We start from the raw sequence: 17,456 nt of genomic DNA, 5'->3' as shown, positions 1-17,456 counted from the left end.
CTAGAAGCACCCACAGGAAGGAGAACAGGAAAGTAGTATGGGAACTTGAAGACCTTTAGGGATACTTCTGGTACACTTTGGATCTGCCAAAGTAGGTATTTAATGACAGTTCTCCTGGGACCAGAAGAAAAACAGCAGTTTGCAAACCCAGAGGCTGTCTGTGGACATTCTAGAGTACTACTAGCCTCTTGTAGCCTCCCAGCTCCATTTCCTAATGCTTTCCACAGCATGGCCTCTAGTTTATGTCAGACCCAAGCGTGAGCTACAGTTTAACAGCCAACGATACCGGATTTGACTTCTCAGGTGGTGAGTTTCGTGTGTTACTTTCAAAGAACATAGCGGTTTAAGCCTTTTCATGCCTTTGGAACTTTTGATGACTAGAGAGAATGAAAGCCAAACTTACTACATCCATTAATCCTTGTTTTCCTACCAGATTAAACACTATATAAAGCATACCAATGGCAGTCTTCACACTCTCCTTCACATGGGTTTGGTTGTACATCACTACATAGGTAACAACCCAACAGCAGGATTTGGTCCCATTACCTTCTTATTGCAGCTCTGAATGCCCTTTCAGACATTGCCCCATGTAGTCAAAGGTACCCTATACTTCACTGTATATCTTGATGGCTCCTTTACAGAAGGGCATGGTTTGAAAGCACATGAGATTGGAATATTTTAATGGGAGCGATGATGTCTCAGTAGTCACTGCACTGCAGTCCTATGACCCATTTGCTGAGTCCAGGCAATGCTGAGAGCTGAACAACAAGTGAGCAGGAACAGGTTGGCTAATGTAAGCATTGCTCCCCAGATTGTGTTTGACTGCAGTTCTTTCAGAGGAGACCTTCTGTGTTTCGGTTTAAAACCTAGACAGCACTTCTCAGTTACACTAAATGGCATTGCCAATGGACAGAGGTCCATTTGGTGGGGAGCTCTGCAGACACATGAGGATCAGCAGCCTCAGACCCAGGGAGACGTAGGACAGGAGCAAGAGAACATGACAGTCACTGACTTCAAATGATGGGGCAAAACTGAATGCAGAGAGAGTAAGTGTCCTACCCACAGCTAGATGGAAACCTGTGCCGGAGCAGAGGCATAAAAGAGTTGGTCAGCACAGCATAGGGAAAATACAAGGCTGTTTTTCCCTTTCATGAACACATGCCTGACTGTTTTTTGGTAGAAGTTTGTTACTTGAGATTCTCCTTATTAAGGAGACAGGAAAATCAGTAACAATAATTAATACACTTAACTAATCACAAGGCACTGCTGCTGCTGCCATGGTGTAGGTCTTATCCATAATGGGAGAGAACTTTGTAGAAATAACACTTTGGATTAGACCAGTGATATTTGGAAGGCTTTACTTGATCTTGGAGTACTAGAAATTTGCTGGCACCTGTTGACCTTTGAGAAGTGGGCTTCTTCTTCAGATTGGGAGCTCACTGGCTGGAAGTCACAGGCAAGACTGGAGTGCACAAGTTTGTCACAAGATAAGTATAGCCCACCAATTTAACATGACCATGAAAGAGGCAAAAACAATGTCAGGATGCCTCAGGATAGCTCCTCCCAGAAGTGACAGTGAAGAACCTGTGGCAAGAAGCCCTGCAGAGACCATGTCTGGAAAGGTGCATGCAGTTCTGGTTGCCTGCTTCGAGAAAGACGTAGTCATTGCTCTCTGTACATACATTGCTGCTAAATCACTACTAAATCCCAGTGATTAAGAAGAGTTTTTCTTGGCTGGTTAAACTAAAGATCTTTGCTGGAAAGAGAACAAATGGGTATAAACAGGTCATTATGAATTTTAATCTGGAAATGAAGGAATACAGTTTGAAGGTCAGGAGTGAGATATAGGAACAGCCTTCCCTAGAAACAGTGACAATCAATCATATGGCTTTGAAATGGAGATTTTTCACGGGACATCTGCAGGGTCAGATCCAACAAAGTACAGCTCAGTGACTCCTCATTTGTACCAGCTGCCCAGTGTTAGGGACAGTCTGCCTTGCACATGGGGGACAGCCAACAACAGGGGAGCTGAGGACAGCTGAAGCAGAGGCTCTGGTTATCAGCCCCTCTTGTGGAAGTTTATTATCTCTCCAGAATGGTCTGTTTATTTTGCTTAGTTTGTCATCCCCCAGGACACACTGAAGTCCTGTGTTTTTCTAAGCTAGTTATTTCTGGGTGCTGGGACAGAGGGACTCCTGAAGCATGTGTATGTGGATGGAAAGGTTGGTTTTGCTAAATACTCACACTGTAGTTCTCTGTGCCTGGAAAACAGCAAAAATTCTCTTGGGGGATATCCCCAGCCACATCTCTGTATTGCACCATCCCACACCAGTCTCTTGTAGGGCAGACAGCATGTGTCTGCCATGTGCAGTCCCATTGGAGCATGGACAGGTATTAGAGCTGCGCACTGAACCCCAGGGACCCCCCAGCTCTCCTTCCAGGTAGGGAAAAGGGGATGTACAGATAGACCAGGGGTAGGAAGGTAAAGCATGACCCATAGAGGAGTTCAGCAAATCCTTCCTATCATGCACCCGGGGCAGAGAAGTAGAGGGAGCCCACTGAGACTGAGGGAAACAAGGATGTGTTTGTCACAAATTAATGCAGGGTAGTGACAGTTCCTCTCCTACTGAGCAGCTTTTAACCCCCCTTTCCTGGTGAGACCCAGCAAGTCTCCTCACACAGGCACTTGGCAAGGAGAAACACAGAGACCCCACAGCCAGAAATCAGCCTGCTCCCCCAGGGCTCTGCCAGTGTGCCCCTATTCACTAACAAAGAGTTTAAACAAAAATCATTTGACTTGGCTGTTTGTTAGCATTCACATTGTATGACTGATAATTTAAATCATCTACTATTGTTTCTGTTCCCTAACTGGATGGCTTTTAAACAGGAGACCCAAAAATACACTCTGGTAAGAAATATCAGATGAATATTCACTTGGGATGAAATTCACATGCTTCTGCCTTGCAAACACTTGCCCCAGCGTGGAGCTGCTGTGCACATACTCACCAGGAACCCCAGTGTGTCCAGAAATCCCGGCAAGCTGGACGTCGAGCCGTGCTGAGCAAACTTCTTGGCAAAGCTCGTGTTCTTTGTGATGTGGCTGGCCCCAGGAGGGTACTGTGCAGCTGCTCCAGCTGCTGGGCTTTTGCTCTGCAAAGTCGGACCCTTTTGTTTGTGAGTTTTGTTTCTTCTGCACACCTTGCAAAGGAGGTCCTTGCTGTGAGCTTGGTACTGGACAGTTCCTGCTGTGACAACTCACATCATGGTACTGAATACAGACAGCTCAGGTCCTGTTGGAGTGGCCACTACCACAGCTTTTCCACCTCTTTCCTCCAGGCTGTGAGGTGAAGATCACAGATGCAACAAAGCACTCATGGTCATGGCTTCTGTCTGGGCAAGTCAGATCCCTGTTTGCCAGATCCCTGGTCACTACCCCTGAGCAATGCCTGTTGCATGCTGCAGCCCTCTTTCACAGCATGTGTATATCCAGCCCTCTGGCAAGCCATCTCCTGCTGAGTGCAAGCAAGCAGAGTAGGCAGGTGGGATGCACTGCCTCCATACACCCCGGCTATAATACCTCTTCATCTGAGAAATGACTCAGTACCCTTGTCCCTTCCTACTCTGTCCATTGCTTTAAGGGAGCAACCAGAGTGTGGAAGGACTGTGCATCCATGGGGCATTGACCTGCACCATGAAGCATGTGCCCTGCTCTCCTCGCTGCCCTTCAGCCCCATTTGAAAACATTCTGGTCTGTCTTCTATCCCCTCTGAGAACAGGAGCTGGTACTTGCTGTAGCCCTCTTAGTCTTTGCAGGGAAAGCAGAGAGACAGACATTGCTGAGTAATCTCAATTGGGTGAAAAATGCTGCTGTTTGTGCATGACAGGGAGCTTGCCTGGCAGGTAGGCACTGGTGCACTGCTGGAGCACACGTGGTGCAGAGCAGCCCTCTGTGCTTGGCCAGCAGGCAGAAACAGAGCCAGGCTCAGGCACTGTGGCTTCCAAGGAAGAGCTATGCAAGTTCCTGGGAATGGCTGTGTAACCTCTCTGAGGCAGGGGCCAGGCTCTGCTTAAGCACCGAGCCAGGGAGTGCAGTGATGGGGACTGACCCTTGCTGGCCAGGGAACCAGAGGCAGCTCCCCTGACATACCTATGGTAGGATATCTGTGAGAAGGAGCTTTCTAAATGAGGATGGGGGTCCTGACCACACACAGCTGTCACTGGTGGTGATGCCTTCTAATTCAGAAGCACTTTGACCTTGAGATGGCTTCAAGCCAAAGAAGCATCAGGTAAGGAAGACAGATAAGCACAGAGTCCTTGGACAAACAGCTCAGTGCTTCACATCTCTCCCCAGCCACCTGGAAATTTGCAATAGTATTTCTACAAGGAAGGTTTCAGATCCCCTTATTTCCTACTAAGGAACCAGGACACTTGTGTGTCAAGAGCTTGCTTCTCCTTGGCTTAGGGAAAACTGCCTTGTCCGTCTGCCCCTCCACTGCCTGAGTACTACTTCAGCTTTCCACTGGCCACACTACCCCCAGCTCCCTCCTATGGCCTCAGCAGGCACACACACATCTGGGGGCACTGACATTTGGCTCAGTCACCTGCCAGGGCAAAGGGACTCACACCGCCAGTTCCCCTACCCTAAACACTGCACTGAAAACTGCACCTTGCAAATTCTGCCTACGTTACATGGAGGGGCACATTTCACTTGCTTGAACGACTCAGGGTAGTTTTTATATCCCAGGTAACTCAGGCAGGCAATTCCTGGCCCCTGTCTAAGGACCAATATTTGAAGCATTTTCAAAGCATGCTGATGGGATGGACCTCTCTGTAGACCACGCTGTGCATCCCATCCTGGCTGGAAACTGAAGGGAAGAGTTTGTGGTAGTACAGTGCCAGTAATTGTGTTGGTATTTACTGGGGACACAGGTGACTCAGTCCTGGACTCAAATCACCCCCAAAGGAGATCAGTCACCTCTTTCCTGCAAGTCTGTCACTAGCCTGGTAAGATGGAGGGTCCTGTGCACCTTTGCTTCTTGCTTCTTCACAAGAGGAGGCTGGACCATTTCAGTGCAGGCTGAAATTAGGGCTCCCAGTCAAACCTTGGACTCAGCTACATTTGAAGTAAAGGGTCAGGACCTGTCCTTTGCCTCAGTGTCTCTTGCTGACAGCTTATATGGGTAAAAAGAATGATATACAGATGGGCCTGTGCAGAATGGGCTGGAGGTGGGTCCTACCTCATGGGACTCCCCACCCCCTGCCTGGTGTTGGTCCTCCAAGGGGTTGAAGACTTGATCTGTGTGGTTCCCCACTCTGCTGAGCAACCTCTCTGAGGTGATGACGTGAGCAGATGGCATTTGACAACATGACACGGACCTAAGAAAATCAGGGAAACACAAATATTTTTGATATTAGAAATAGTTACAAAAATACAGACCAATAAAACCCATGATTAGGATTATAGTAGGAAATGCATTCCAGAGTTGTTGCTGTGTCTTAGCTTGCTTGGGAAGCTGGCATCTTGGCCTCCCTCTTCCAGGGCTGGTTTTCCCCAGAGGGCTGCTTCAAATGCGTCTTTCCTGTGTATACTGTCTAAGATATCCAACCCTATTCCTGGAGATAAAGGGTGGGGTATTGGGCATGAAGCAGATACTTCTGAGTAACTAACTGTGCCCATCCTCATCTGAGCTTGTACATCACTTCTGTTTTTCTTCTCCCATGTAAAGTCTCCCCCTTTCTTCATCACCATAGCACCATGGTCTGGTCTTCCCTCCCTCCTCCCTACAGAGCTTCTGGAGATCTGTGGGGTGCACTGAGACTTGTCTTGGGGCAATGGTACCTGCTGTGCAGACTGGGTATTGTATAATGCAGGTAGGCACCCAGTGGTGATTTTCGTTTGCTGTTCTACTGGGGTCAGTGTTGGAAAGCCCAGTCTGCTCCTTCTCTTGGGGATGTTTTCCAAAGAAATTGGCATTTGTGAGAGCAGGTGGTTTTCATTTCATACTAGTCTGGTTTTCACTGGGGCAAAAGCAAATAGTGAAATAGTTGCACAGACTTTTCACTCTTTATAGGAAGTGGCTCAGTTCTCCACAATAGCAGCAGTGCAGAAGATGACAACTGTGTATGACCGCAGGGCAAGGTTGCACCAGGCCAAATCTGATACTGTTTCTGAGGAGTGCTGACATCCTTAGCGAGGCCATTGCCTCAGAGCAGAGGTCCTGGCTACCAAGAGCTACAGCTGCTACTGTGCCAAAAACCTTGGAGATACCACTGCTGCACCACTAAATAATGTGAGTTGTCATCTGCCATGGACCATGTGCTAAAAACTCTGTGACACTGAGCAAAACTATAAATGCACTATAAAGTAGGATCATCAGCAGGAATAATGATAATGGTTCTCATAGAACTTTTCTTAGTCTTTGAGATATTTATTGAAGTCAAAAAGTTTTACATTAGGCCAGGGAAAAATGTTAAGGGGGGAAGAATGAATGGGAATTGCAAGTTAGAAGCTCTTTCATCTTCTCTGGGCAGATACTCAGAGCTAACGACAGACTGGCAACTGGTTCAGCTAACCAGGGAGTAGCAAAACTATGCCAAAGTTGGGTCTAGTCTACCTGGAAGCAAGTTATTTGTCATACTTGTACTAGAGCAGCTCCTCATCAATTCCTGAGCAGTATGAGAAGTGCCCAGCTCTGGATAAGAATAGAGCTCAAAGAGCTCAAGAGCAGCTCTTCATCCTTGATGAGGCTCCATGTTGCTGGTGCAGCCCTGCAACTACACTACACGAGGAGGAGGTTTGTCTCCTGTAGGCTGCCAGTGTGTGCTTGATGACCAAGAGGAAAAACATGAGGTATTGAAGCCTCCTTTTCTTCTCTTGGGCTTCTTAATGATGTTCTACATGTTTCTCTTTACTGCAGTATTTGCATTGCATTATTCTTTATTTAGTTGCTCCACATACGATCTGCAGTCTAAATACATTGAAACATTTATTTATTTGTTTGTTTGTTTGTTTATTTTCCTGGGGAGGGGCAAGTACCGTGAATTCCTCTCCATTCCAGCTCATGTCGAGATGCAGACACTTTCATGAACTGACAAAACCAAACCCATTTCTTTTCTCCAAGTCCATGATACAGAATTTTTCCAGATCATTTGATCTGGAGCCAAGACGGATGGGAGATGTCCACCCCAGCAGCCCATTAGCATCAATGCAGTTCTCTGCTTCCTGAAGGCAGCGACTGTATTCACAAACAAGCAAAGAATGAAGCAGAGCTTTTGGTACCGTTCAGTTGGTTTCAACAGTTCTGCACTACTTTTCTTCAGACTTTACAGGTACTTTCATAATGCCATGGAAAGACCTTCGGGAGAACAACCTTGATCTGCAGAATCTTGAGGGATTATTCCAACCCAACCACATGGGATGAGAGACTGTAGGCACTGAGAGGTAGAATAACATGGATGTATTCAGGATCTGGAGGAAGGAAAGTTAATAGGGTTGGCTGTGCAGGACAGTTGGTGATGGGATGAGGCAGGCAGCCTGGGAGGGGAGGGGTTGTGGGACATGCCTGCCATCTTGTGTTCCTGAATTTGCTACTGCCAGGGATGCATATGCAGTCATTCTTGTCAACTCTGCTAGTTGTCCCTTTTGTCACTATGGTAATGGTGAAATCCCTCCTATAAGTCTGTAGAGAAATACTGCTCTTTCCAAGTTGGAATGACTTGTCTGCCCAGCCAGACTGCCCTCCCATGGGAACTCAGATGTGTTTGCTTTTCAGAGACATTGGTCTAACTGAGGGCAACTTTATATAATCTTAGCCAATAATTTTCCTCTGGAAAAAAACAGTTCCTTTCTGGAAAACACTGGGATTGAGGGGATTGTGTACATACTGCTCCAATGAGGTATGAGCAGCCTGCAGAGTGCAAGCAAGGTTTCAGTAGTGCAAGTAGCTCTATTTGCTTGCAGTGCACAACAGCGCAACGCAGCAAAGAGACCCTGCCAGTTCTATTGGCAGCACCAGGCCCTTTTCCTTGGCCCCACACACCATCCACAATAGGAAAACCTTGTCTTCTTGTGTCAAGCTTTTACCATTCAATTTAAGAAACTGTTTCAGTTTTCTTGATCCCTGCCCCCAGGGATTCACTTTTCACATGTTTTAGGTGTCATTTTGTCACTTGCTTGCACCTTTGAGCACATATATACACTCAAATCAGAGCTGGTAATAAGTAAAACTATTCCTTCCAAAACAGAAACTCATTCTTGTCAAGATTCCCATCTATAAATAACTCTGAAAAGGACAGGAAAGTTTAACTTGGCATGAAAATGTGGGTACCATGAGGAATGTCGTTTTTCATTGCTACCAGAATGGGCCCCACAATAGATGCATAGTATGAATACATACGTCCTGCCCAGAATATGTACCTCTCCTGTGCCCAACATTGTATCATGACCTACATGTGTATCATGACCTACAGATTGGGCACGGCTGGTAAAGAAAAAACTGTGGAAAGCTGCAGGGTGCTTCAGGCAATCTGACTGGCTGAGCAACAGTGCACAAATTCCAGGGAAAAAATAATAATAATTAAAAAAATGCCATCAGCAATGAGGTAACAGGAATACAAGGCATTTGGATGTGAGCTGTGCAGACCCATGAAAAGGGACACCCCCTATCCAGAGGAATTTAACATCTAAGTAAACCCCATCTGGGAAGGGAAGTGGGCCAAGAAGTGGCTTCTGGAGAGGGACTTCCCTGAGCTGTTGGGTAACAAAGGCAGGTTCCCTGAGCATCAGTGCCAACCAGTGCTCTGTCTCCTAACCCTGTTTCTTCAGCTTCTTGACTTGCACCCACCATCCCCAGAAATTGGTGTCCCGTCCCTATGCCATCTGCAATCAGCATGTTGTGTTCTTCCTGTTATCCCCTTAGGTAGCCCTTGCTTTTTCCACAGGAGCCTGCCACAGCACTGGGAGAACCTGTTCTCCACACACTGACTCATCTCCTCATTTTGGCCATATCCTTTGAAGTCTGCTGCTCCTACATTTTGCATGCATTATATAGGAGCATGTAGGAGGCTTCAGGGCAGGGCTAATTTTCATGGCTATGTTTGTAGAGGGGTAGTAGGTCTTTCTCTGGGCAGTGTAACTTCCACAGACATACAGATAAGTCCCAAGTCAGGAGTCTTTTCAGTAACACAAGTGCACCAGTTCACCCACATTCTGGTGCTTTACTTTTCCAAAGGAATTGCCACTTTCCCCAAGCTGCTGTTCTAATACATCTGTCTCTTAGGCACACATCAGGGATCAGAGAGCAGAATGCAGAGGACAGTGTTAGCCCCTGCTCATTAGGCATTAAACTGGGGTCTGTGGTGGGAGAACAGACCCTCTTCCCTGTTATCAGTGAGGCCCCTCTCAAACAGGCCCCATCTGTGATAGATGCTGAGCATGGAGATAGTGGGGTCCTTAGGTCAGACCATTCCTGAATAAAGGCCCCTATCTCAGCCAAAATCCATTCCCATTCTGTGTTTTAAAACAATGCCTAAAGAGCCTGAGCACTTTGAGCAAGAGACACATTTGGATAATCTGTCTGTGGCTGGCTGCTAAAAGTGCTGCTGACACCTGTCAAATTGATAGCAGAGGTGGCTTCCCAAAGACGCCTCTCCTTGAAATCCTCTGAGGTTCACGACAAGTAGGAGCCAACATCCCTTACCCCTTATCTCCCAGCTGTGCTGAGAGGAACCTGAGGTGTGGGAAGGTGGCTTTATCTCTGCAAGTGACAAAATGGCTTGAGTAAATAAGCTACTGGGTTGGGGAAGGTCCCAGACATATTTCTGGGACAGGTTTTGAACCACCATGGCTCACTGATGAGCTGGGAGAAGCTGATGGAAGAGTAGTACAAACCTTCCTCCTACCCCACAGAGCACAGCAGGACCAGCCCCACACACTGGTGTACACCAGGCCCTCCCATGCACACCCTGTGGCACAGAGCAGACACCCATATTGTCAGTAAAAATCAGCACATCTAACTCTCTTGGTGAAGAGAGCAGTCAAAGGAGGTGTCTCCCTCAGGGCAGGGCAGGGTAACAGTCTCACCCAGACATAGGTCTCTTGGGACTGGGACAGTGATCTGTCCCAAAGAAGTTGGTCACCTGAGATGATGTGACCACCTGGAAGATGGGCCAGGTGCCCTTGTCCAACCTCCCTCAACAATGTCCACATGGGGTGGAGACCTTCACACAGCATTGCTCTGGATGAGACAAGGAAAAGTCACCTATACTTCATTTCAGGCCAAAACCACCTGTCTGTCCTTCCTTTCCCAAATATGAAACCAACTAGCTGTCACATTTGCAGAGCAACAGCTCTACCACACCTCTGGGCTGAGGTTCAGACATGTGCTGGCCTCCTCACCAGGCTGTACACTCCAAGGGTGATGAATGTCACCCCACAGAGGAATATGACTGAGGACAGGCAGTGCTGTACCAGAGCAGTCATCTCCCTCTTTTAGCTCTCTCCCAGCTGCTTCCCTTTTTCTCCTGTTCGAGGGAAACTGGTGACCAGGGCCCTGGGGTCATGGCCATGCTCAGAGGAGCAGGCAGTCTTGCCTTGTCCCTATTATGTCATTGGAAGCCAGAAAGAAAACCAGGTTTTTCACATTTTTTCCCCAAATGTCATTTCCATTAGATTGTCTTTTTCAGCCAATTTAAGCTCTCAGCAGAATTCCCACCAAATTTTATATCAACTATTTTAGGGAAGGGTTTAAAAAAGTGAAAGAGTTTGACTAATTTTAAATCCAGCTCTCCCAAGGGACACTTAACAAAACATACGATGTCTAAAAACCTTTGCCGTTTTGAAGAGTTCAAAATAACATTCCAGAAGGGATCTTTAGAAGAATGTTCCTGCACCGGTCCTGTTGCCGCTGCTGGGCTGGGCTGCCTTGCTTTAATGCGCCACATTTGTTTCTCATTTAGTTATCAAACTGGCATTTAAAATGAAGTCTTGGAGTAAAGGAAATCCAGCTAACCTTCCTCCTTTCATTTTCAGAATGTTGAAGGCATACTGAATGAGCAGAGCCTATGCTTGCCAGGAACAGGGCTGAGCACACCTTGGCTTCCCCTGCTGCTGGTTCTCTGCTGTCTTGCGTTCAGGACATCCCCTCCTTCCCCTTCCATCAGGAGGCACCACTGCTGCCCCACTCGGGGAAGACAGGGAGCATTGTTGCACGAACCTGGGGACTCTGTGAAACTCCCCCAGTACCTTTTGTCTGAAGAAACTGGATGTGTTCAGAGAAGGTTTTATTAAAAGAAGCTAGGGAGGAGGTGTTTAAATCACTCTAAATGTTTCCTGCAAATTAGCAGCGGTTGACTCTGGGGCTGCTGATCCTCAGCTCGGTGGCAGGTTGCTTGTTTGGGCAATAATCTCTGAAGCTCAGTTGGAACCACATAAGCAGCCTGAGCACCCGGTCACTTCATTCCTGTCCCCGACCATTTTCTGTTCCTCTAGAAGCAAGTTCCTGGCATGCATTTTCTCAGAAGCAAATATAAAGTGCTGTCTCCAGAGAAACTCAGTACTCAGGACTCAGAGACTGATCCTCTTTGGAAACTGTTTATTAGAGAGCAGTGCAAAAACAAAGTTAGCTGGAGGTTTGGGGTATGTCCCATTCCTTATTCTTCAGATGAGGCTGTCACCAGAACATGCAATACTGATGATGGCAGGCATTTGAGTCATGTTACATTTGTATTGATTTGTGTGGTGGTGAGTGTTAGTGACAATATTAGATGTTTTGGAAGGGAGTTCTATTTTGTCTGTTTTATTCCTAGTTTTCATAGCATGGATGCCCTTCAAAACAAAACATCTAATTCTTACATTTCTTTTTTTTTTTTTAAATAAGAAATGAAATTTAAGAATTAATGTATTTGAGTCAACATGAGCCCAAATAGCACTTACTAAAATACTAACTATGTAAGTAACTCAATATGCCCATTACCTTCATTTCATTAACAGCAGACAATATTTCTTTTTGTCAACAAAGATATATTGAAGATTTACTGAAGCATAGTGGGATATGTCTAGGTCTTATACATACAAACAAAACTATAAATAGTTAGAGAAGATAAGAAAAGTAACTTACGTAAATAGCCTACAATGAATACAGTACCCAGGAATCCTTCCTTGCTCCCCCGTATATCTAACATTTCCAGATGTGCCTGGATGACCAGTTGGGGATCAGAGGTCTCAGGCTGCATGACCATGAGGCCTACTTTTCAGTCAGAATAAGTAATAATAAATGTCCTAATGCACATCTGCTTTTCTGTTGTTCTTTCTGACCTGACCATGTACATGATATTTCATGAAGGAGGTATCTTTCAACTGAATTTGTCCTTCCTGTAGATCCTTGTCAGGTAGTTTCATTTTCTAAATGTGGCTTCAAACTCTTTGGCCCATTTGGTTCTGCTGCCATCAGCACTGAACAGAGGCTGACATTGCAGTGCACCAAGAACCCCACTGTCCTTGTTGGTCTTCACATTATTTCACTTGTGAGCTTGGTCAAGAGAAAATGTCATGTCTTGCAATCTGTGACACTTCCTTGTAGGAGCCCTCTGACCCTACCTGGTTGCATTGTACAAAGGTTTGGATATGAGCAGCCTCAACATGTATGATTAGTATTGCCTCATGCAAAGATCCCAAGCAATCACTTTGAGATCTTTTTCAAGTATATCTGGATTTATTAGACACACTGACAGCACCTTACATGGTACAAAACACTCCAGGAGCATTTTCTTGTGGCTTAAGTCAGCGCACACTTCAGCAGAGCCTCACCATCCCACTGACATTTGGTGTATGTGCCAGACTGGTGGATATGTGCTTGGCCCACAAGAGTGCATAGGACAAGAGACACAGTTAACCACTTGGGTGGAAGCCACTTTGGTCTGTTATCTATTCTATGAGCTGTTATCTATTCACCAAGCTCACATCCACTTAAGCCATCCCATTGCCACATTAAGGTTGTTAATTTTTTTCTCACTGTGCCAGGCTCACAAAAGGGATCATGCCATTAGGAGCCAACATTTTAGGCAGTTTAGGTTGCAACTGGGTGGTAAACATTCAGTGATTCCATTGGCCAGTGATAAGATCAGGCTCAAGCAAAATTAGGAACCCATCCCTCATCTGACCATAATGAGATGATGTTTGCCAGGTCGTCCCAGCTAACGGAGCACAAGTTGGCAATAGCTCCACATCTGAAGGTACTGTTGAGTCATGTCTTAAGACTGACAGATTTCATGTTTTTTCACAAACACCACGGCTCTTTTAATATATATACATCGATTTGACTCACCAGCTAGAGAAGATTTTAGAAGAGGAGTGAAGAAAATGTGAGGAGAGGACAGGACAGGGCATGCTCCGGTGCTCGTCCCAGTTGCTTGTTAAGTTAGTTTGTACCACCAGATTCTCCTGGCCCATTTTGCATCTGTTCTAACAGCACTACACAGTACTACTTGAATTCAGTTTCCATGAGTTCATATCTGCTCTTTTCATGCCATACCTCTGCTTTGCCCTAATTTCACCAGGAGCCTTTTTGGTCCTCACAGATCTAGTCTCTCTACACCCATGTTTCCACACAGTATGATGATCAACCTTTCTCTCTGTCCCCTGGTCTCAGCCACTTCTAGTGGGATTCTTCTCTCACATATGTTATCGGAAAGTTAGAATCTAGTCTTAGTTGTCAGCAAGGCTTCCTCTCGGCTTGACAGAAAGAGAGTGTTCCTGCAAAGGCCAATTCTTCCCATGTGCAACATAAAGTGAGCAGATGACCCTCTGCCAGCATCTTTTGTGCTTTTTCTGTAAGAGACACCTAAAGGCTGAACACAAAATCTAATTTGGAGACAACCAATTTGGGAAGGATGTGTATGGATCTCACAAGATATCAAACTTGATGCTTGTAGCAGAGCAGGAGAACAAAACCAGGTCCTGCATATGGTGATTCCCAGAGACCTTCCTTGTCCCTGTGCAGCCACCTCCCACCAACCAAGGACCAAGGAGAAACCAAGGTTTCTCACAGTCAGGACTGATCAGGTGTGGACTTTTCACAGAGCCTCTTCCTGCTCATCCAGAGATGTGAGGCTTCAAAACTTCCTTCAGAACACCGAAAGAAAAAATTGAAAGGTTTATTTCTAAAAATAGATTTGAAGAAAATAGAGTATTAAAAAAAAAAAAAAAAAAAAAAAAAGGACAGAGACCTCCTTTTGGTTCATTTTCCCTCAAAATGGACAGGAAAATGTTTTTTAGAGTCACGTGAAAAAATATTTTATTTCCAAGAGTTTCCTCTGCATCTGCATTATAGCATTAGGTCTATGTTTACACACTATTTCAGAGCCCTGTCCAAATAATTTCCCTTTTGTTTACACATCAACAGTAGGAAACTCCCTCTTACCATAATCTGAGTGCTTTCTTACTGTAGAGGTATGACTGCGAGGCCATACAGCTAAGTGTTTTAAAGTGCAGTGCTGCTCTGTCTCTAGCAGTGGATCTATTTCTCAGCATTCAGAAAAAAAAAAAAAAAAAAATACTTAAATGCTTCAAAGGGTGTGCCTAGCATTGCTTTCTATTTTTGTAATCTTTAAAGTAGTAGGTAAATCTCAGGGTTACTTCAAACTTGCCCTAGTTTGTCTTTTTGTTTATTTGGGTTTTATCTTGGAAGAAATTTGCTGGAAATTTCACATTTGCTCAGATTGTTCATCTTCAGACCCCTGTGATCTGCAAACCCTGGCACCTCTGTGTTCCACCCCCTCACCTCCCCACCCTGCTACTCCCAAACTGGGAGAATTTCGAAGTCTCTGCTTTCTCTCTTGATTTCGTAGCCTAGACTGAAGCGGGAAATGTGGGGAGGCTGCTGTTTGCATGATTAACCAGTGGCTCCCCCAGGTTTATGGCAACACAGCTCCCGTTTCTGATTTAATGGTAAGCATCTGAGGAAAAGTTCACAGAGATCCCAGGGAAGAGCCACTGGGGGTTTTCCCTCCCTGTGCAGGCTGCAGAGAAGGGCAGTCCTTGGGAAGCTCACAGCTCAGGCTGTGACCAGCCCCATCCCCGCAGCAGAGCAGCAGATGATGAGCAGACACCAGCAAGAGCACAGAGCTCCCTGCGGCCCCAGCACTTGCAGCCGGCGCTGTGGAGCCGGGAGCCAAGGTGCAAGACAGTAGCAGCCTGAAATCCTATAAATAAACAACACGAGCAGCTCTCAATGAGCAGTATCCTGCTCTTGCCTTGTGTCTGCTCAGCAGCACAGGTCTGGCTGCACCCTGTGGGCAAGGGACATGGTGCTGCCTGGGGAGCCTGGCAGTGCCCAGCTCTCCAGAGGCTCTGCTGGGTGCAGACCGTGTCCTCAACATGTCTCACGGTGCTTCAGAGGAGGCAGGGCCCTATAAAGTCACAGCTTCTCTGTTTTCAAACATTGTCTGAGCAGAGAGGGGAAGACTGGGATGGAGAAGACTCGTGTGAGGGAGCTGGGGTAAAGGAAGACGGAGGCCTTCCAGGATGTTCTTGAGGTGGTAAGGGAGCCCAGAGGGCTTGGAGCAGAACTGGACCCCTGAGACAAATGCAGACACTCGTGAGCAGCTCGTTCTCCTCTGAACAGCCACATCTACTCTCATGTACCCCTGCCAGAGACTGTGGGCAGAAGGGACACTGAGGAATTTCTCCTACACTGCTGAAAAGTCCAGGTGTGAAGGCTAAGCAGTGGCAGGACAGGGGATTTGCAGCATCCGTGAAAGGGCTGGCAGCTCCATGAGAGCAAGGACTATGAGCCCAGGGAGACGCAAGGAAGGTCCTGTTATGAGAGGCTCAGGTGGGGTCAGTGTCCATGTGTCCCTGAGCTTGAGGAACCATCTGAGACCAGAGGTCACCTGGGTGGGGACAGCTGGCAGTGCTGCAGGCATGGTCCTCCAGGAATCTGACAACTGATGGGAAATTTGGGATCCATCTGCACCCTCTTCTATGGCCAAGGCAGGCAAGCAATGGCACAAGCTTCAGAGAAATAATGCATCTAATCCGCCTGAGTAATGCTAATGCAAGCCTCTTGATTAGTGTTTAGAAACCAGGCAAACAATTGATTTAAAATAATTGGTAAATTATGATTAAATAAAAACATTTATACAAAAGAGTTTGTCATTGATATGGTTAAATAAATATTTGTAGAAGTAACTTATACTTGGCCCTGTGCCTGGGCGATGAGCTCTCTTGGGCTGGCTGTGGTTTCATTTTAATAAAGACCAGAAGGCATTCCAGAAATACATAATGCTCCCAACCCTTCCGATGTATATCTGGGGCTTTAGCTCTGCCCGCCACTAACCCAGGCCCAGCTTCACTTCATATCACTTGCTAGTGCCTGTCACAACCCCTCCCCAAAAGCACACCCTTTATTTAGGGCTGGACCACAAAACAAGTGGCTGTGTCTAGAGAGCTTAGTGAGCAGGAGGAAGAGATGTGGATGGAAATGTTCAATTCACTGCTGCTGCCCTGCATCGCTGGAGGAGAGGTAGGGCTGGATAGGCTGCTTTGTAGCAAAACCTCAGAGCTGCTGCAGGACTTACAACAATACAGTTCTTATCTGGCCCTGCTTGGTGGGAGATTTCCAAGAGCTTTTCAAAGGGGTTAGCCTCATTATCGACTATTTACAGATAAGGAAACCGAAAGGAGACATGATTTGCCCAAAGTCCTACTGTGGAGGGAACAGCACCAGGTCACTCTGCTGGCAGGGGCCAACAGAAGCTCTGCAGGATACTCAGACACCTCCTACTAGAGTTCAATACTGATGGTTTCTGCTATACCTGTTTACAGAGCTGCTCCCACGGACTACTGGGGCTTGTGCAGCCCCTTCAGACACACGCATGTTACCCGGCATCACTCCGCAGCTGCTAAGCAAGTGGAGGTCAGCAAGTGGAGTAATCTGAGGCACTGGAGGTGATAGTGACTTTGCCATTGCTTTACCCCCTCTGTTTCCACCCAGCCACCAAGCCACCATTGCTTGGAGCAGCCAGGCCAGGCACAAAACTCCTTCCTGCCTGTACTGAACGTGCAGGAAGCAGACAGAGGCCTGTTGGTGCCAGCCAGGCTGGGGGCTCCTTTGCTCCTTATTGCTCTGGAGATTAGTCCTGTGGCTTCTTGCACAGGACTGGCCTGCTAGGATGCAAAAATGTCACCCCAGCCCCAGCATCCTCCTTCTCCTTATGCTTTGGTAGAGCCAGAGGCTACTGAGCAGTGATGCTCCTGCCCAAGCTGTCCAGGTGGGGTGCAAGTTTGGCATTAGAGGCAGGAGAGACCAGCAGTTGCTGCAGGCACCAAATGTCTCATTTCCCATATGATGTCCCTTCAGGAACAGTCAGGGTCTGAGGATGGAGGAGGAGGAAGAGAAGATGGAGGATGCAGGAGGAAGGCCAGAGGCAGGCACCCCTCGGGCCAGACTTGCACCAAG

General features: G+C 46.8%; 1 protein-coding gene across 8 annotated transcripts in view; it reads left to right on the top strand.

Moving 5' to 3' along the window:
• MYOCD (myocardin) overlaps positions 1-17,456 on the top strand; it is a 258,264-nt gene that overhangs the window by 188,560 nt on the left and 52,248 nt on the right. The window lies entirely within an intron of this gene.

This window comes from Oxyura jamaicensis, chromosome 18 (genome assembly GCF_011077185.1).
Source record: "Oxyura jamaicensis isolate SHBP4307 breed ruddy duck chromosome 18, BPBGC_Ojam_1.0, whole genome shotgun sequence".
In the NCBI taxonomy this organism is placed as follows: Eukaryota; Metazoa; Chordata; class Aves; order Anseriformes; family Anatidae; genus Oxyura; species Oxyura jamaicensis.
This window is presented reverse-complemented; position numbering and strand designations above follow the sequence as displayed.